This window comes from Aquarana catesbeiana, linkage group LG02 (assembly GCF_042186555.1).
Source record: "Aquarana catesbeiana isolate 2022-GZ linkage group LG02, ASM4218655v1, whole genome shotgun sequence".
Classification (NCBI taxonomy): domain Eukaryota; kingdom Metazoa; phylum Chordata; class Amphibia; order Anura; family Ranidae; genus Aquarana; species Aquarana catesbeiana.
The window spans coordinates 150,654,293-150,676,042 of NC_133325.1; the positions used below are offsets into that span (position 1 = coordinate 150,654,293).

At 40.5% G+C, this 21,750-nt stretch overlaps 1 protein-coding gene across 2 annotated transcripts in view; it reads right to left on the reverse strand.

Moving 5' to 3' along the window:
- Positions 1 to 21,750, reverse strand: part of ZNF385A (zinc finger protein 385A) — a 316,674-nt gene that overhangs the window by 209,467 nt on the left and 85,457 nt on the right. The window lies entirely within an intron of this gene.

Consider the following 21,750-nt stretch of genomic DNA (forward strand, 5'->3'; position numbering starts at 1 on the left):
ATAGGATTTACAAAGGAGAGGTCAGATGGCAGAATTAATTCCAGGAAGGAATAGAAGAACCAATGTGGGTAGGCCATTTTCCAGTGTCTGTCTATGAGGCAATTAGAAATGTTTGTCCCTCTACTACTTGTTATTTATTTTATGGTGCCAGCTTTTGCTCAACGTCTTCTTTTCTGAGGAATAGACTTGGAACTTGTGAAGAAAGACATTCAGACTAGGAAGTTTAGATGCCAGTTACCCTACTAGTTTTTTTTTTATATTATTATTAATATTATTTTTACAATAGGAGGAAAATGAAACATTACACAGAAGAAACCAAAGAAAAGGAAAGACGAATGGACATTATCCTCTTGTTTGACTACAGCATACATTTAATGTCACAATATAGAGACATTTTCGTTATCCCTGTGCAACAGGAACTTTTGCTAGTGATAAACCTTGAATATTTCTTTAAGACCAGACACAAATGCACATTTTAGTGGACTGCTTTATATTTAATCCGCTGGATTAAAAAAAAAAAAAGCTGTGCAGATGGAAAAAACAGAAGAAAACAAGGAGACAAATACTAAATTCCATCTTGTGTGCAGCCACAGCAGTTTTATGGTAAATTGTAGCAAACAAAACATTCAGAGGCATGCACTTCTATACATAGATCCACATGCAGTGATCTGCGCTAATATAGACAGCGTATCTATCCCCCTCCCCTTCCAGCCTCCTCGTCCCCCTCACCCCCCTCTCTGGATCCTGCTGCTTGGCGTAATGAGGTGGAAGTTACTTTTATCATATCTGACAAACTAGGACACTTCTTCAGCAATGCAGAAAAGAATGTGAAAGGAGGACACAGTATACAAGGGAAGTAGAGGAGCCAGAATGGGGCGGGCGGGGGGGAATAAGGGGAAATAATCAGAATAGGAAGAGGGTGAAAGGCACAATTGGAAAATTAGGGAGGCTGCCCAAAGGAATCTGAAAAAAAAATGGGGCAATCACTTGAAAAACCAACAACAGGCCAAAACAATAGACAAACACAAGCTTATTAGATGAAAGAAAGAACTCTAGTCTAATAGAAAAGGACAGATACTGTTCTAAAAAGAGATGTTAATGGTTAATATTTAATAAATAGTGAAAAATAAATTCCCTAATGTTTGGCTTTTGGAAGATTTTACACATTTATAAAATGCATGCATCATTTGCATTTGATTGCACATCTGCCAGATAGGATTGCATATATTGCTGCTTGTCCTATTTTTCAAAGTAAATCCATGACTATTCTTTGTGGTAATAATACGGTAAAAGTTACAACCTCTCTTTTCGGTCACTTCAAAACAATTGCTGTTTTTAAATAGTGATTCATTGATTTTTAGCAAAATATGTCTGTTTCCACCCCCTTTACTATATAATAGTAATCTAGGAGCCAGCCTAGCCTAATTTCTCCCTTTGAGCAGAACCCTCAAGTGTCAGAAAGGCAGAGGGTTCTAGAGACTACATTTTTAAAAATTTTTTGTAGATTGAAGGTGACCACATTGCAAGTTGTTCCCCATGATTTCCAATGACAACTATTCATATTAGTATGACTTCAAGTCGTGCCGACTTCAAAGTAGTCCCTGCACTGGTCCCAACTTTGATGCGAGTTACACAGGCAATCCCTGAAATCGCACCAAAAATCGCATCACAATCGCGGGCTCAATATGGTGCAACTTTGAAGACGCGGTAGTGTGAAAGGGGCCCAAGGCTGGGTTCAGACTAGTGCGAATTGGACGCAGGTTTCGTCGCATTCCAATTTGGATGACAGGAGATTGTGACCGGCTCTCAATGGAGCCAGTTCACACATCTCCGTGGCGGCTGCAGAGTGGATTGCACAGGAGTCCTGTGCTTCTTTTGCTCCGTTTCAGGTCTGAATTGAGGCAAAAATTCGGGCCTGATTCATCCCTGAAAAAGAGAACAGGGACGCACCAGGCCCTGCCGTGAGCCACATGTGAAGACAGTGTGAACCCAGCCTAAATGTCCAACCACCCTACGGTGGGCTTGGAAAATTAGTTTTATCCAAGGACAGTCAGTTTTCTGTGTAGTAGCTAAAAAGCATTGGTTGAGTTCAGGGGTTAAATGGAAGTCGTCACTGAGATTTCTTTTTGCTATTTTGGTAATATTAATAAAATTAAGTCCAGCTAGATTGTCTAGTTGTTGAACTACACAAACCAAGAACTTATGACGGTCTATTCTTTAATTAAATTTCCACCATCCTTAGTATACAATCTTTTCATCAAGCTGACAGTGGGAGTATCTGCACCGGATTTCGGAATAGGAGTTGGAGAAGAGCAGTGATTTACTCCAACTTGTATTTACAGGATAGTCCCATCTGCAGCTGTCACTGAAAAAGAGCCAAAAGGTGGTGCTGTGATGGGGATATCTGATGGCGACACCCAACGATGCAATTTCTATCCAGAACACACACATTCAACTTTTGATTTTGTGCATTACCAAATGTAAATTTATTAATAAAAGAAGATCAATGAGTGCATACTCTCAATAGCCAAAGGTTAAAATAGCGATATAAACATGATCCAAGTGTGAGGGTAGTCCTGGTGAAGATGAGCCTCACCACGACCCTGGCATCAGTCAAATTCCCCGGCTAACACTTTTCAAGGGACAAATCCTCTTCTTCAGAGTATAGCTGGTTACTTACCCCAATAGTGTGTTGAAGTAAACCTTTCAGTTACTGTCAGCAAAACTGCATGAAAACTAAATGAAGTTTAAAGAATATCCTGACAAAGCCTTCCTGTTCATACTTTGATTTGACAGGCAGCCCCACTGACTTGGAAGACTTGGGAAGTGAAAGAGGATGGGGAGAAGCTCAACAAGTACAGGAAAAGTCAAGATCTGCATATACATTTAGCAGCCTATATCTTTTTATCATCATTCAGAATTTTATCGAGAGGTGTCACATTGCTGTTTTAAACCAACAGTATTGCTACAGCACCACTTCCTCATTCAATCCAATGCTGTGAACGTCTGCAGCTCTTCTCTCCCATCACTTCCATGTCCCACTGCTGTTAATCAAAGCCAGTGATGATGGAATGGGGGCATGGCGGAGTCCCGTTGTCTGTGTCAATGGACACAGCAGCAGGGCTCGGAAGTGAGCATGCATGAGTACACCATGGGAAGCTTCCCGTGGGGGCACTGGACAGAGAGGAGGAGCCAGGAGCGCCAGCAGGGGACCCGAGAAGAGAAAGTTCAGGGCCACCCTGTGCAATTCCATTGCAAAGAGCAGGTAAGTATAGACGTTTGTTATTTAAAAAAAAATACTTTACAATCACTTTAACCCCTTGCCGATGTGCGTACTTGGCTTTCGGAGCTTATCCCAGGATGAGGCCCGCAGCTGCATGCATCATCCCGGTACTGTTTTTTAGAGCCGGCAATCGGCTTTCCAGCGATAACAACTGATGCGGCTAAAAGCCGCTCGGCTGTTATACCGGAGGAGCGGGGGGGTGACCCCCCCTCCCACCGCCTCCCGCCGCCCTTACTGGGCCTCCAATTCCACCGGGAGGCCCAATCAAAAATCCGCCGCCTCTGGCGGCTGGTGACAGCCTGGAACTAAGCCATAAGTGGCTTTGTTCCAGCCTCCTAATTGTAAACACGGAAGCGACGTCATGACGTCACTTCCCATTTATTTGGCTGCCAATGGCTCCGGTTTCTAAAAAATATACAGTATTCAGAATAGACGAAAACAGCGATCTGAATACTTTAAAGTGCAAAGGAGAGACCCCCGATCCCTCCATAATGAGTACCTGTCACCACCTATTACTGTCACAAGGGATGTTTACATTCCTTGTGACAGCAATAAAAGTGATCAAATTTTTTTTTTTTTTTAAACAATTTATTAATATTAAAATAAATAAGAAAATTTTTTTTTTAAAAGCGCCCCCGTCACCACAAGCTTGCACAGCAAAGAAAACGCATACGGAAATTGCACCCGCATATGTAAACGGTGTTAAAATCATACATGTGAGGTATCGCCGCGATCTTCAGAGCGAGAGCAATAATTATAGCACTAGACCTCCTCTGTATTTCTAACCTGGTAACCGTAAAAAAAATTTAAAGCGTCGCCTCGCGGAGATTTTTAGGTACCGTAGTTTGTAGCCATTCCACGAGTGCATGCAGTTCTAAAGCATGACATGTTTGGTATCTATTTACTCGGCGTAACATCATCTTTCACATTATACAAAAAAATTCGGCTAACTTTACTGTTTCGTTTTTTTAAAATTCATGAAAGTGTCCCTTTTCCCAAAAAGCTGCGTTTAAAACACCGCTGCACAAATATCGTGTGACATAAAATATTGCAACAAACACCATTTTATTCTCTAGATTCTCTGCTATATATATATATATATATTTATATATATATATATATATATATAATGTTTGTGGGCTGTAAGTAATTTTCTAGCAAAAAATACGGATTTTAGCTTGTAAACACCAAATGTCAAAAATAGGCTTAATCATGAAAGGGTTAAACCAGGTTAAGCTCCCATGACGGGAAGGTTGCACAGCGCAGAGGCAATGTTAACATATATATATATGTAAGAAATCTGTTTAATTTTGCTGCATTAGATTGTATTTAGCGGATTCTGTGACTTTGTACAGTTGCAGTGTTTACATCAGCAGCACACTGCTTAATTTTAATTATTGTTTAGCAATGCACTTAAAATCAGATCATGTTGTTTTGTTGTAAAAAGGCTGCCCCATGCAGTTACAATGACAACAGCCTAAGATGCCTGAATCCAGGACAGAACCTGACATAAATTTTATAAATCCTACACAGTCTAAAGTTTCAAATGTTTCATTGAACAGCAGTTTCACAGTTCTTCCAAGCTTCATTTTAGAACAATGCAGATTTCATTTGAACCTCTAATTCATATTTATAACCATGCAGCAGTCACTAATGAGACACGAAGCATGTCCCAAACTGGCATCACGTCTTCCTCCTAGTGGGAGTAAGTGAAAAGTAAAATGCCTTGATCTCAAGCACTGTGTCATGCCAAGGTAGGAGGCAGAGGTAGAACTGGTGACAGGTCCCAGGAGTTACTGAGTCAGTGAGTGGGACATTTGTTTGCATTAAAGCGGGGTTCCACCCAAATTTTGAACAATATCTGTATGTATTCTCTTCCTTGCCTAGATGCTGACATGCCGTTTAAAAAAAATTAAATCGCAGTAATTACCTTTTATTTTTCTATTCTTCTTTGCACTTGCTGGTTCTCCTCCCGTGGGAGTAGGCGTGTTTCTAGCCTCTCCTAGACTCCTGGGAGCTAGTCTCAGGCTTCCCAGGATGCCACTGAGCATGTGCGGGAATGAGCAGTGAATGCTGGGAGCACAGCATCCAGGATATAAATGCTTGTGGGCTTCAAATGCCCACAATGAAGATGGAAACCGCCTGCAGTGAATAATATAAGTTATTCTTTCCGACGAAATCTGACACAGGCGGACATATTACACACAATATGTGAGTATGTATTGCTGAGAAGAAAAGTTTGTGAATGAACTAAAAAAAAAAAAAAACGATAGATAGGTGGACCCCCGCTTTAAGTCTGGGATTTTTTTCTGAACCAGACTCCTAATTCAGAATAGGTATGAATAGTCAGGGATGGTATGGGATTTATATCTCTTTTCATCTAAACTTTAAAAGTCCATTCTACTCTCTGCCAAACTGACACCTAGAAATGGGGACGAGAAAAGTAAAATGGACATGATTTTACCAAATATGGGCATGGTTGGGAAAAAAACCAAGAAAGTCAATGTTCAGGCTGCTGTCTTGCATATCATTGTACTGTGAAGGTAACTTTTTTATCTTATAGGTTGCAACCTTTTGTTTCTGATGCCACTAATAAGTCAATTAATTCAAACAGGAGAAAAGAAAATAGCCCCAAAAAATTGAAACAAACTTTGATTGGTTGTGATTGGGGTAGTAGGACATACTTTGTATGCTCAGTTGGCCATGTGTACCTCTCTAGGTGCCTGCACGTACCGTACCTTCAGCAGCTTTAATTGTCCTCTGCTATGCCTTAATGCTGGGCCATTTTAAATGGAAAAGTCTCTGGTTTCTCTGGGTTGTTTCGCTGCCTGTCTGCTCCCAACTACAACTGGCCAATAGGAATATATGAGAGACAGGAGTAGATGGAAAAGCTCTCACAGCCTGGTAGTGCAAGAGCTTTTCTAGTTTAGTATGGCTTGGTTGTAAAAAAGGTCAATAAGGAACTACCACATGAGTGTGATGTCACTTTAACACAAAGCTGCTCTTTAAATAGTTGTTTAAACACTCCTTCCCAGTATAGCTTAGACAGTGAAAGCTAAGGCTTGTTCATTTCCAAAAGCAGTACTTCTATTCTTCCATTTTAAAAAATAAATCAGCCCAGTGTACTATATTTACCTTCTTCCTGTGAATTTCTCTATTGGAACTGAGTAATTACATGCAAATTTGCAGAAGCTTTTAAACACAGCATGTTTTTTAGTATAACCCAAAATACACTATGTACAGTTTTGACATAATTTACTAGGTGAGGAGCACCTGATTTCTATGCCATATGGCTAGACTTACCATTCAAGCATAAAGCTGCCATACTGGCCCTGAACACTGTTTGCTAATCAAGCATTAAGACATGAAAATAGCAGAGTACTGCATATTATCTCTTAAAATAAATAGCCGTATTCCCCTGAAATACATTTGATGACTTAGACTGAAACAGACTCTTCTGAAATAACGCAGATGGGCTCCTTGAACAGCTATCATCATTGCCTCATTTGTGTGCCACCCTAATGCCAACCTGGTACTTCCTGGCCAATGCCCTTTGCTGTTACAAGCTTAGAGGGAGTTTGCATTATATGAGCTATTTCTTAGGTGGCTCTTTGTTTCCAGTCCCTGCCATGTCAGTTAACTTACTGAACAATGGTACCAGCAGCCTCACTTCTTTGACACTGTGGGCTCTTTCACACAGGCATTGAAAATAGGCGATTGGGTTGCATTTTTAATGCTTCCTGAACTCCTATCAGTGCCACTTAAAATTGTTTGAATAGGGGGCGGATGGAGGTGTTCACACTGCAGCGTTAGTGTTGCTTCGCCTTGCGGTGAGGCAAATATAAAACTGCCTGCAGTGTTTGGCAGGTGTTGATGCTTTGCAACTACCTCCAGCCACTTCTATTGAAACGCGACACAAGCGCGCCGTAAATGCACTGTAAGCACTCATGTGGCATTTACATCGCTTTTAAGGTACGGTTGCAAAGTGTCAAAAGTGATTATTTCCCATTTTAACCTTGTACAAAATTAAAAAAAAACATCTCACAGAGCATTTGAGGAGTGCTGCCTGACACAACATGAATGTCTGTACAACACATCCAAAACACTCATTAAGGCTATAGGTGCGTTAATATGCTTTAAGGCTGCTCTAGACTTCACTGCCTGTCTGAAAGAGCCCTGCCAGTGTTAACTGTTCTTTTGTAATGTTTCTGAGCTTTCAGCTTCCTAAATTGATGGCGGCATCCCTAGCAAGAGACATACTGATCAACAGGAAACAAGGAGTCCAGTATTATCCTTCTTTGTCATCCAGGCCCCCATTGAATAATACGAGTAAATATACTTAGAACAAAGTAGTAGAACAAAATCTGAAACAGGTTACTCATTAAAAAAATGATTGCTTTTATACAAAGTATGGATTTAGGTTAAGATGAGCATACTGTATAAAATAACATTATAATACACAAACACATGACAAACTTGAAGGCTTTGTCAATAAACTTTGAAAAGTCCAGTAACCCTTTGCAACCTATCATAATCCACCTTACTGAAGACCAGTGCAACATGAGTTTTGATTGGCTGTTAAGGATACTGTACTCATATTTATTGGAAAACTGCGCATAGACACAGTTTCTTTTGGAATTTTGGGATTGTTCACCTTCTGTTTTACACTTAATGGTGTTTGTTTTTCTATATACACTTTGACTAATCTTATCTTTACATTATTTATGATAGGTATATTTTATTTTTAGCACTGCACTTTCACATATAAGGATACTGTACTCGCCATGTAGAGCTTCTTACCTTGATCTATTATACTAAACTCAAAAGCAATCTGGCCAGTAAGTCTGTGTTTTTTTTTAACTTCCTTTAACAGACCAAGCTGTCCAGGAAATGTGGCAGTTAGAAACAAACCATTTAAAACTGAGAGGGGTGCCTACAATGGTCAGTAGGGTTACAATGATACCGGTATCAGTGCTGATACTAAGCATTTGAATGAGTACTTGTGTGCAAATGCTCCAATATCTAAAACTGATACCTTTGTGGTGCATAGGCGTGCGCAAGGGGTATGCCAGGTGTGCCTGGGCACACCCTAATCCTGGAGTTGGCAATTCATCAATCGTGGGCAGGTGACAGGTAAGCCGCGATCATTACTTGCAGACCCCCAGACCCTGGACAGGATAGGTGGTGGGGGGGTGGAAATTAGTGGAACCGATCTGTATTTTCTTTTGCAGCAGCTGAAAGTAGGCTTTTCCTCCTCTCCCTCTCGCTGACATTCAGCTGCCACAGGAGGAAAATACAGGAGATCGGTACCAATATATACCCCTCTTGTGCCTGTTCCACACCTCCCAACTTTTTGAGAAGGGAATGAGGGACACCTATCAGCAAAAGTAAGCAGGCATAGGACACGCCCCCTGCCACACCTCCTTAAAGGAGAAATGTACAAAAAAAAAACAAGATTGGTTAAACCCACAAGTGTTTTTTTACCACTACTATTCCTTTATATTGGCTTTCGGAATTTACAAATGCAGCAATTTAGAGATCAGATGAAAGGTTTAGCTCTGGAAAACACACTTTTGAAAGATAAAAAGTGCATTTCATATACATCTATATAGATCAGACCAAAATGAGGGACAAATCAGGAGGAATGAGGGACAGAGGGACATTACTCCAAATCATGGAGAGTCCCTCGAAATCAGGGACAGTTGGAAGCTATGCCTGTTCCTCTTCTTTCTGCTGCCCACTCCCCCCTGTGTGCTCCCCCCCCCCATTGTTTCAGGGAAGAGGCCGGTTAATATGTCACAAACGCATATGTGTTGGAGCTTTGAGATGCACAAATGCAATAGGCTGCGCACACCTATGTTGTGGTGCAATTTGAGCCCATACAAAATGAATGGGCTCAAATCGCACTGCAAAAAAAAAATCACATATGATTTGAACAGGAATGCTGTGAGATTTCTGTCCAAATAATATGCGGTGTGCCGCACCTCTCCTGTGTGAACCCAGGCTTGTCAAGTGAATCACCGCATGTGATTCAGATAGGAATCGCACCAAATTCCTATTGAAATTCCATGCAATTATTTGCAGTCCGATTTTAGCCCATTCATTTTGTATGGTCTCAAATCGCACCGCACTGGACGGTATCAGAAATTGGTATCGGCGGGTACTTGAGGACAAGTATCGGTACTTGTACTCACTCTTAAAAAACAGGTATTGGTGCATCGTTAATAGTCAGCTTTTATTCGTATATGTAAAATCTTTATCCCAAAAGGAAAAAAAAAACTGTTGCTGTAACTGTTTAAAAAGTGTTACCTACAGTTCAGCTTTAGTTTGTTACTCACATCCATCTAAATCTGCTACTATATCTAACACTATCCTCTCCCCAGTTTGACAATGCTGCTGTCCAAGAATGGCTCTGTTATTTCTCCATAGAGTAGAGCCACCCTAATGCCCTGTACACACGATAGGATTTTCCGCCAACAAAATCCATGGCATTTTTTCCGACAGATGTTAGCTCAAACTTGTCTTGCATACACACGGTCACACAAAGTTGGTCGGAAATTCTGAATGTCAAGAACGTATAACACGTACGATGAGCCGAGAAAAATGAAGTTCAATAGCCAGTGCTGCTCTTCTGCTTGATTCCGAGCATGCGTGGCACTTTGTGCGTCGGAATTGTGTACACACGATTGGAATTTCCGACAACGGATTTTGTTGTTGGAAAATTTGAGAACCAGATCTCAAATTTTGTGCGACGGAAATTCCTATGGAAAATGTGTGATGGAGCCTACACACGGTCGGAATTTCCAACAACAAGGTCCTATCACACATTTTCCATTGGAAAATCCTATCTTGTGTACAGGGCATTAGGTAGGAATTGTGTTACTGGTGTGATCAGTAAGCAAAAATAAGAGAAAAAAAAGACAAAATAAGAACACTAATGTGGCCACTGCATTGGTAAGTTGAAATGTTTTTACATTATTGTGTTTGGGCTTAGTACCACTTTAAGTCTGTAGGGTTGATTGTCTACCTAAAAGAGCTTACAGTCTAAAGCATAAGGGATAGATACAAAAAGAAAGGCCCAATAAGTAAAACAGTTTAGCAAGAAATGCTTTCTGCCCAGGTGGCTGGCGACAGTGGTGGGACGCCAATATTGAACAAAGTATAAATATCTTCTCTTGTGATACAATGTTTCTATGAGAGCCCCTCCTCAGTGTTAACTGAACCATTCCCCTGAGGCCAGACTGCTGCCAGGAAGGGAGACATAAAGGATTCTATTCAGCAGGGAATCACATCTCATTCTCCTAGTGCATTCCAAGCAAGGTTAAACGAAGTTCCTACAAGGTTCAGTTAACCCTCTCACAGTTGCCAAAATCTCACCTGTCACTCTTCCTATAGAGAAGTATTTAATAATACAATATTTAAAATGAATCTAAAGGTAAAGCAATGTTTCTGTTAGTTATATAAACCTTGGGGGTTATTTACTAAAGGCAAATCCACTTTGCACTACAAGTGCACTTGACAGTACAGTTGTTGTAGATCTGTGGGGGACATGCAAGGAAAATAAAAAACAGCATTTTAGCTTGCAAATGATTGAATAAAATAAAATCAGCAGAGCTTCCCCTCATTTCAGATCTTCCCCTCAGATTTAAAGCAACTGCATTTCCAAGTGCACTTGTAGTGCAAAGTGAATTTGCCTTTCGTAAATAACCCCCACTGCATCCCTTATTTATTACCCATATGACAACAATATCACTAAACTGACATAACATATGCGATAGCTATCACAGAAGATGCAACGGCCAAGATCCAAGCACAATTTCTTCTGATTTTACCTTTACTGCCGCTATTATTATTATTTTATTTTCTTTAAATCAGTTGTAAATCTCAGACATGAAATATTAACAAAGCATATCCCTCTATAGTGTGTACTTGTCTCAATCCAGAGCACTAAGTGCCATTACTCTCTGCTGTCGCCTTCCTCTGCTATTAGAGACATTTTTCTGACACCAAGAAGTAAAAAGGTGACACGGGAGGGAGCTCCAGCACACAGCCTGTGATTAACAGCCTCAGTTCCGTTCCTGTGTGCTGTGTTAAGGGAGGTGTGTCCCTTACTTTCAGCAGCTCTTATCGGGATCCGACGAGTGTAACTTCAGCTCCCCACTCCTTGATTTCTCTGACAAGCTGTATAATATCTGCACTCTGAACAGCTGTAGAGAAGAGAAAGCTGCGGCTAAATCAGTACAACTTATGTAGGAGGATTTGTTTCAGTCCAGTCACTTCACTGGGTATATGAAAGGGTTTACAACCACTTTAAATAAGGTAGTCAAGCTCCTCCTATTCTTCACTTATTTCTACAAAACATTTAAAGACGGGTACAGAAGGTACTTTTGTACATAAGAAAACTAAATGATCAGTTTGTTTCCTTGTATTTATTAATGTTTTGAAATTCTCTAGGTCAGGGATATGCAATTAGCGGACCTTCAGCTGTTGCAGAACTACAAGTCCCATGAGGCATAGCAAGATTGACAGCCACAAGCATGACACCCAGAGGCAGAGGCATGATGGGACTTGTAGTTTTGCAACAGCTGGAGGTCCGCTAATTGCATATCCCTGGTCGAGGTTAACTGCTATTTTAGGCGAAAGCTATTTTTAAAGGATTAGTGCTCAGAAATCACTGCCAAAATATTTAAATGGCATATTTTCATTCATTATCCTGAAATAGGAAATACCCACCCTGTTTTCTAGGATATGTGATGGAATGAGACATGTAAATACCTTGTGTTCTAAGAAGGCTCTACTCTATGCACTGGTTTAGTTGAGTTCATAATTCCTTCCTCACCTTTCTTTTCTAGGTTGTCCCTTTTGATCTTGTCTTGGAACATTATATAAATCGCCCTATAATTTAGTGTTACCTAATGGGTGTATTTGCCTCAACACATATAGATTTGAATTTCAGTACATTCTTATTGAGCCCTTTCATCCAGTGAGTGAGCTGTGATATCTGCATTCTTGTTACCGCAAACCTATGGGTGGCGTAACACTGTTAGGGCTTGTGTCGATGGGTCATGGGCTGCGTGATTTTGATGTCCATTTAAGCGGATTCTGAGATCCTTTAAAATTCATTGCAGGTGCATTTTATCTGCAGGTGCCATCTTTCTGACCTGTATTTGAACTGTTTTAAGCTGCTTTTGCAGTACCATAGACTTCCAATGAGGATAAAAGTCTTAAACTACAGGCAACTTCAGGTTGCTGAATGCAATTTTGGGTTCTTTGTCACACACTCCAGTAGCATTTAATACGGAGGTGCCTTATACAACAATCTACAACCATAGATTGCTTGGTCACCATAGATCAATAAATGCTCCTTGCTGCTGCTTACACCTGCCCATTGACTAGTGAGGACACCTATCAAATTTCTGCTCAAAAGGACGGTGTTATTGTTGGGAAGGGGGGGGCTACCCAGTAGCCATATTACATGGACGATGATACCTTTATAGTAAGTGAATATATGATGGAGTACATTCCCCTATTGAACACACAAGGCTTTGTAAAACAAACACTTACTTTTATTACCCACGTGAAATCCTTTGTTTCCTGTTCCCAGCATGTTGTAAAATATGATTTGCGGTAAAAAATTGTTTCTGCCTGTCAATGATTAAAACATTATTAAATGTATGTTTATGAATGGATAGTTCCCCTCCCTAGAAGTAAATGACCTGTGGATAATTATATAGTGTTTGAGCCACGCCTCGCTATTGATGCCTAGCCCTTGATAAAGTATTGGAGTAAGCTGTTATATTCATAGTCTGTAAATAAAGTAGATTTCTTGTGCCATTCACTGCTCCTGGTCATCACCAGCGCAAGAAATAGGAAAAGGCATTGTTTAGGGTAAATCTACTATAAAGTTACAAATGTATAATCTTTTCACAGTTACATTGAAATCAGTATTTCAAAATCAGCACTTTTTTAATTGGAGGAAAAAATGGCAATTCATAAAAACCATATATGTAGAAGTCATTGCCTTTTGCGTTATGCCGCGCACGCACGATCGGAATTTTGGCCCACAAAAGACAGATGAGAGTTTTTCATCGGAAAATGCGACCGCGTGTATGCTCCATCTGACTTTTGCTGGCCAAATTCCAGCCAGCAAAAGATTGAGAGCATGTTCTCAATTTTTCGGTCGGGAAAAGTTCCTATCCAAAAATGCGATCGTCTGTGGCAATTACGACACGCAAAATCCCTACGCATGCTCGGAAACAATTTGACGCATGCTCGGAAGCATTGAACTTCATTTTCTCGGCTCGTCGTAGTGTTGTACGTCACCGCGTTCTTGGTGGTCCTAATTTCAGCAAACTTTTGCGTAACCTTCTGTAAGCAAGGCAAACTTGAGCGGAATCTTGTCGGAAAAGCCGTCATATCTTTTTTCGACGAGAAATCCACTCGTGTGTACACGGCATTATATCACATCCATATACAGTAATACAGTATATCATCTGCTAGAAATGAGTAGATACTCATATTTTATCCCAGATGTTACATATCTTTTTTTATCTTCATTAGGTAGGTGTTGGCTGTCAATAATAGTCTTCTCTCTGCATTTTGCGAAACAAAGTTAGCTCTTCAAAGCATCATGAATAATCTGTATATTATAAATACAATGTAATGCCCCATCCACTCCACAAGTAGAAACTGATAGAGGCATAGCTGGCAAGTAAGGCCAGGTGGTGTCCATGACCATGTGGTAAGAGGGAGTGACGCTTCCCCTCAGTAATCTCTACTATTTTTGAAAAGGAAGAGATTGCACATTTTTAATGTTTAACTTTAATTTTAACTGATACATTCTGAATTTATTAGGTATATCCTAGAAAAACGTTTTAGTTACATTTTTTTAGGGAGAAAAATCCAACTACAGTATTCTAACTGGATTGTTTAACCGTTAATACATCCGTGTTCCTTCTATTAAATTTGGAGATAAACTAATAACTGAGGCTATTTTTTTCTAGACTGGTAAGATGTCTACCATACCCATTCAGACTCTGCCTCTGACTTGGCAAATGTGGATACTGTGCAATCTTTTGTATAGAAAAGTGAAGGATCAGCATCCGCTAGCATAGCGATTTTACTGTGAGTTAGACCTCTGTAATAAGCACTTCCAATAGTCAGAAGCCTTTCCTAATGCCCTCTAGGGCAAACCTACACAGTCCAACATTTGCCTAATTTTTGCAAAAGATGCTTACCTTGGGAACACTGATTAAATTCATCAGGTCATGCATGACCACATGAAAATACCACTATTCCTCCTCCCCACCCCCACCTCTAACATTTTAGACATTTTTTGACAGGTATGTGTTCCCATTTCCTCAAATGAAAAATTATATGCGCTTAAGTCTGCCCCCTGCCCACGCTCCCCTGCCAACAGCCTCTTGGAACATATTACATATCCCAGAAGGCTGCAGGACCAGTCCCACAGTGCCATGCAATCTTGCACATGTGCAGTGGGGAGCCAGCTGTTATTCCTCAGGGAGTCACAGTTGGCTCTCATATCCAAGATGGTTGCACTGGAGACCCGCTGTGGCAAGAAGAACAAACTGCAGGAAGTAAGTATTGGATTCCAGATGTTAGTGAGTATCTGATTTTTAAAAGTCAGCAGCTACAGTATTTGAAAAAGACTGAAGTTCCTCTTTAATCAAGCAGCGTGGAACTGTACGAAGCCATAGTCCTATTCAACTAAAGCTCAAAGCTAGTGCATGAAATTGTCATCACTGTACATCAATATTTTACTAATCTAGCTAAATCTTTACAGCATGTTACTTGGGTATGCTAATGCCGCGTACACACAAGCGGAATTTTCGACAGAAAGAGTCTGATGGGAGCTTTTCATCATATATTCCGATCGTGTGTATGCCCCATCGGACTTTTTCCGTCGAAAATTCAGACAGACTTAGATAGAGAACATGTTCTATATTTTTCCGGCGGAACTAATTACTATCGGAAAAAACAATGGTCTGTATGCTGTTCCGACGCACCAAAAACGACATATGCTCTGAAGCAAGTAGGAGACGGAAGCTATTGGTTACTGACTATTGAACCTCCGTTTTCTAGTCCCGTCGTACGTGTTGTACATCACCGCGTTCTGGACAGTTGGAATTTGGTGTGACCGTGTGTATGCAAGACAGCTTGAGTGGAATTCCATTGGAACTCCGTCTGAAAAACCTTCAGAGTTTATTCCGACGGCAAAACCGGTTGTGTGTACAGGGCATAACAGTTAGGGAATTCATCAACTTGGTTTTGTGGTCCACTGTTCAAAGTTTCATTGTGCAAGATGGGATAATATATGTTTTCTGCAACCATGAATCCTGTACGTGACAAGCTCTTCATTAACATTCCAGGTTAGAAAACAAAGAGGAGTTGGACAAAAGATGTACAAATCCGTCACATTATTTTTCTTTTAACAATAGTTTCCTGGATTTACTCACTGTGATCATTTTGTCAGCACACATTTATCATGTTCAAATGATTTAGCAGGCATTTGGTATCTTGTGTACATATACAATATATGTAGGAACTAAATATGACTTGAAACTTACAGAGGGCTTTCCTTCAACAGAGTGTTGGGGATAAAGTGAATGTGAGTGTAAACAGTTGCCGGAGGTGGTACTAAAGCAAACTTGTTACTTTGACCTACATTGGCATAAAACATGTTCACTTTAAAGAGACACTGTTAAAGTGACAAAGCCCACCACTGACCCATTGATACTCTTAAGCAACCCGCCAAGAACCCCCCCCCCATTCCCTGCTGCTCCTTCTTCGGTGGTGCCACTGCAAGATTGGTTGCACTTACTGGAATTGTATCTTTTTGTTTAACCAGGATATGTAAGATACTTGGTGCATCTAGGTGTTGAGGAGCATGTAACCTTCTCCCATGATGCTGTTCTAGGGCCTAGTGGTCAAACACTAAGCCTGGTATTTTGGTGGAGGCTGTAGCAAAGGAAGGAGCATTGTGGGAGTACTGGAAAGGTAAGTGGTCTCAGTGGGGTGCTTTACACAGACACTTTCCTTTTGTCCTAAATGAGCACGGCCGCAATGGGGTTGATTTACTAAAACTGGAGTGTACAAAATCTGGTGCAGCTCTGCATAGAAACCAATCAGCTTCCAGGTTTTATTGTCAAAGCTTAACTGAACATGCTGAAGTTAGAAGCTGATTGGCTACAATGCACAGCTGCACCAGATTTTGCACTCTCCAGTTTTAGTATATCAACCTCAATGTCTTTTAAAGTTTTAAGATTAAGGTGCGTTAAAACTGCTCCACAATGTAAAGTGACATTACAGGAAATAAACAAATTTTAACGCCCCACAACTGCACCGCAAACACCTGCCAGAGCATTTTTCCGAAGCGAGACCTAAATGGGAGGCGTTGAAAGGCTTCGACCACCTCCTGTCTCGACATGAGGCTTCAATATTGAAGCGAAGTAACGCAACGCCATACTAACGCTTAATGTTTTGATAATGTGAACAGCACTATGTGCTGTCCATTGTATCAGTTGCACAAGCATTTAAGATGTGTTTTTAATACCCCTCAAACGCCTGCTTTTAATGCCAGTGTGAACTTACCCTAAGACTGTTGGGAGGCATGGTTTTTTTTCAAACGCATGTTTTAGGGATCTAAGCTGTATGTGTGTGTTTGTTGTAAAAATAGAACAACAATTTATTAACGACATAAAAAATGTTACCTTTTATTCATTTTGACCTGTGCCAGTCTAGGTGGCAGTGAAGCAGAGGCAATAGTGTTTACAGCTGGCAGACCAAAGCTCTAATTAAGTTAACAACAGACATTTCTTAACCCACGTTTTCATTAAAATAAATCTGTTGGCTACAAAGTACCTTTAAATCTCTGGGACCACAATGAAAAACTGCATGCCTTGGCTTAGATGAATTTCACTAGCTTTTTGTTTTAGCGTATGCATTGTATCTAATAAATTCCGCTTTTATAACCACTGGCATATAGGCTCTCACGCTTCCTTGCTGTATTATAAAGCATACAAATACTGTTTGATTTAGCATTATGGGAGGACATCAATAGGGTTTCATTGATTTAGCAGCTGCATGCTGGGAGAAGTACTTAATAAGAAGGTGCCAGGGTTAAAGTTATTTATTTAGGTACTATAGTGCTACCTTTCTTTCTATGAATCACATACAACCTTCCTTAAAAGGCAACATTTTTAAACTCAAGATGTTTGAATTCCCAGATTTATTCATCATGTCTATATTCCACAGTGCTTTACATGGAATGCAGAACCAATAACTTAAATCCTTGCCTTAGAAGGCACTAAAAACCAATCTTCTACCATTATCATGCAGGCACACACACTTTATGGCCAATTTAGGTAGAAGTTGATTGAACTGCAAAAAGGTTTATAAACTATAGGAAAAACCATGCAGTGCTACCCATTTAGCCACCAGTCCATACCAAGGTACCAGAGTTTTCCTACCCAATGGCCCCTTGTGAAGGATCCCAGAATATGCCAAAATTCACAAATCTTCTCCCTCCCCTATACACACATCATTCTCTTCTCACTTAGGTCAATATGTCCACTATAAACTCTGAAAATCTCTTTAAACATTTTATGGCACTATGTGCATGTCTATAAAGCTGATGTTCAACACAAGAGTTGAATACCGATCATTGACTACAGATGTTGATCAGATCAATGGCAAAATTGCCATAGGAAAAACAAATGTTGCCTTTTCATCAAGCATAGATAGGGATTGTGCACACAGCAAATTGTTTTTACCCTTCATATAAGTCAACAGGCAGGATAAGGCAGCTTGAAGCAGCTCAGAAGGAGCTCAGAAGCAACTCAAAAGCACCTTATATGTATCTCCAATTTTAGCTGAAAGAATCTGAACTCATGCTTCATTTATCCATAGGCTATTGGCATGCATACTGTTCCATATTCAGTGGATTTTGGATACAGAAGCGATCATCATCACTCTAAAGTGAACCTATAAGGAGAGTAATAACAGATATGCTTAGTGCTCATTTATCTTTTAAAGACAGAGCCTCCAAGACAGTCATCCTAATTGTGGTTTCAATACCTAGTAAGTGTCTGACTTGGAACAAGCATGCAGCCAATGAAGTCTGAATAGTTTGAACCCCCATTCTATATGTTTGTTCCAGGTATCTTGGAAGTGTAGACCACAATGACAGCCCCAGAACCTGCATGTTTAAAGTCATCAATGGCAGCCACCATAAGTGAAAACAGACTGTTCATGAATTATTACATACAGTGAGATACAAGCTATTTAAAAAGAAAAATCCTGACTTGATTTGCGAGTGTTGTCTCGCAAGACGAGCAGGATGCAAGCCGCTGGGTTGTGCAGTACCGCATTTGGCCAGAGGTACGGGGGCGCTGGTGATGCTCAGAGACACTCAGGGACACTCAGAGACACTCCATTCCCGAGTGTCTCCGGCGACCCTGCACCTCTGGCCACATGCAGTACTGCATACACCAGCGCCCCCGCACCTCTGTCCACATACAGTACTGCATACACCAGCAGTCACTGTGGAACAAATTATCTGAGTTTCCATTGATTCCTATGTGGAAACTTGCTTTGATATACGAGTGCTTTGGATTACAAGCATGCTTCTGGAACAGATTATGTTTATAATCCAAGGTACTACTGTATGTATATGTGCAAATAAACAAGTTTGCCGAAGGAATTCGATATTTAGGCTGCATGTACAAGGCGTATCAAAATACTCCCATTTACGCTGGATATTTCTGCTGGGAACAGGCAGAAAAATCAGCTTGTTTTCCTTTGTTTATGCACATGTGGCCTTTAGAGACGTATGTATGTAAACTCATTCTATTGCCTAGAATGAATTTACGTGCATTCAGGTGTGTTTATACACAAATACGTGCGTATGTACATAGACCGTGGCAGTGAGCTCTTCTCCAAATGCAGATTTGGGGCAAATTTTATGCCCCTGATCACTTCTCTAATCTTAACCCCACAATGTACATGGATGCATTTTTTTCAAACAGAGCTGCGTTCAGAGCCATTAAAAATCACTTTCAAAGCGGCCATTTTTCTGTCTATGTGCATGAGGCCTTACTGAGTCAGAATCTGACAAACAAATTGTTAACCTTCAAACCTGATTTCCTATGTGTGATTTTGCAGGATGATGATGAAATATATTGCATTCGATTGAAGATGTGGGTGGGTGTTTAAACAGTTTTAAAGCATGAAAACACAAAGGGAGAACTATTGTCCCTCCAATGAAGTTCAATGGGAAAACTGCCCATTGTACTACAACAGGTGTTTTATTCTATGCAAACTGCAGGAGAGGCTCTGACAACAAACACTGCACAGCTTTCTAACTGAAACAATAAGCTGACATGCCTCTTCTGCTTGAACAAGGGAGAAACAAAGATTGCCTTATTCAGAAAGATTATTGTTCACTAAAATTTCAAATCGGAATGAAAACACTTTTCACATTCCCAACTTCTGAAAATGATTTGTAGGACTACTTTGCTGAAGATGAGATAGACTAGCAACTTCATTATCATTGTGAGGACTGCACAACTCTAAAATCCCATCATGTCATTGTTAATAAAATTAAATTGGAAAACCATTTGCTGTTTAAATCTATCCCTTAAAGTGTTACTAAACCCAGGACCCTGCATTCACTATATCTGGCCTCCCACAGTACACAGAACATGGAAATGCAATTATTTTAGTAAATATAAACTGGTAAATACCTTTTCTCATCACCATTATATAGCCGTCTTGTGACTTCTATCAGTGTCCAGCCGAGCACTGGTTAAAGCTTATAGGAGGAGTTTTCATTCTCCCATGATTGTCATATGAGGCTGCAGGACCCCTGACCCTCTGCCTGGGGATATTGTAATAGGTCTGCACTCACCAGATAGGTTGAACTCCCTTGCCTTATAGTTGAAGGAGTCAGCCATGCTTGTAGGTAACTTTGGGGGACCTGTCCCAATACGATCTCCTCCAAGTGTGGCTTCTGTGATTGATGGGTAACCTCCAAAGTTGTCCCATGAACTCCAAGTGTGGACAGTGTACAGCAGGCAATAATAAAAATAACCCGACCCTCTCATACGTCTCTTCCGGCCTGGAGATTGGAACGTACGCTGTGTGCTAAACAGCATCTTATCTCCTATACAAGCAAGGCCAATGCTAACGAAGACGCCAGCTCTTTTGACAGCATTTTGACAGTTTTTTTAATCAATTTCTGTAAGTTAAACCTTTCAATAAACCTAAGGATTTTATTCTATGAGAAACTTTTTCTTTTTATTATCATCTGCTATACCCTGTCCACACTTGGGGTTCGGGGGACATCTTTGGAGGTTACCTATCACAGAAGCCACACTTGGAGGAGATCGTATTGGGACAGGTCCCCCAAAGTGACCTACAAGCACGGCTGACTCCTTTAGCTATAAGGCAAGGAGTCCAACCTATCTGGTGAGTGCGGCCCTATTACAATCACCAGGAGGTGGATGTATTGACACTGATGGGACACGGAGCACTACAGCACTTTGTGCACTTGAAATAAACAAAAAAAGACCTAAAATTTTTTTTACTTTTTTTTTTCATTTTGGTAGAGTAGGGGAGGGTTAACCCTTTTCAGCTATTTTGCCATCTGTGTCCCATTGGGGAGATGTCCCCTTATATCTTCTCCCATTGTCAAAACAGGAAGTGAGAGGAAATCTTTTTAAAGTGAGTAAACACCTGATTATCACCAGGGTGACCAGTACTAGTAATAGTCCATATTCCCATCGCACATGTTCCTTGGGAAAGCTCTAAGATACTGGGTGCTGTAGCAACCACCAGCTGGAGACTGGATCATGAAAGCCACAATGAATATATTTGTCAGCACAGCACACCATCCGTGGTGTGCTGGCAAATATATTCATTGTAACCAGTGCTAGTGTTCCCTCTAATCTTGTTCTCATGACAACCCAAAATTTGGGATTTTCTTTCACCTTCCCTTTTGGTGATAATGGTGAGCATGTCAAACAAAGAAGGTGTATCTCTCTAATAATCGCATTGACAGTAATAAAAACCTGACAGGTTTTCAAATCCCTCTCCAATTAATCCAAAACTAAAAAAAAAATTTGTTATTAGTTATACTTTACCATCCAATTTTACAACTATTGCTTAAAGTGAACTTTCAGTCATTTTTTTCAACTTTTCATCTATTAAATATTCTGCCCTTGCTGTTTTAACTTTGGATAGTAAAACATTGTTTTCTGCCAGTAAATACCTTATACAACCCACTTCCTGTTTCTTGTCTTGCCATTAGCCTAGGTTTATGATATCATGCACAGCTCTCTCTCTCTCTTACTCTTGCAAGAGTTTGCCAGGAAGGGAGGGGGAGTGAGTCATAAGAGGGCCAATGAGAGCTGCAGGGCTCCAGAGCTAGAATTGTGCCTCTGTGTGTC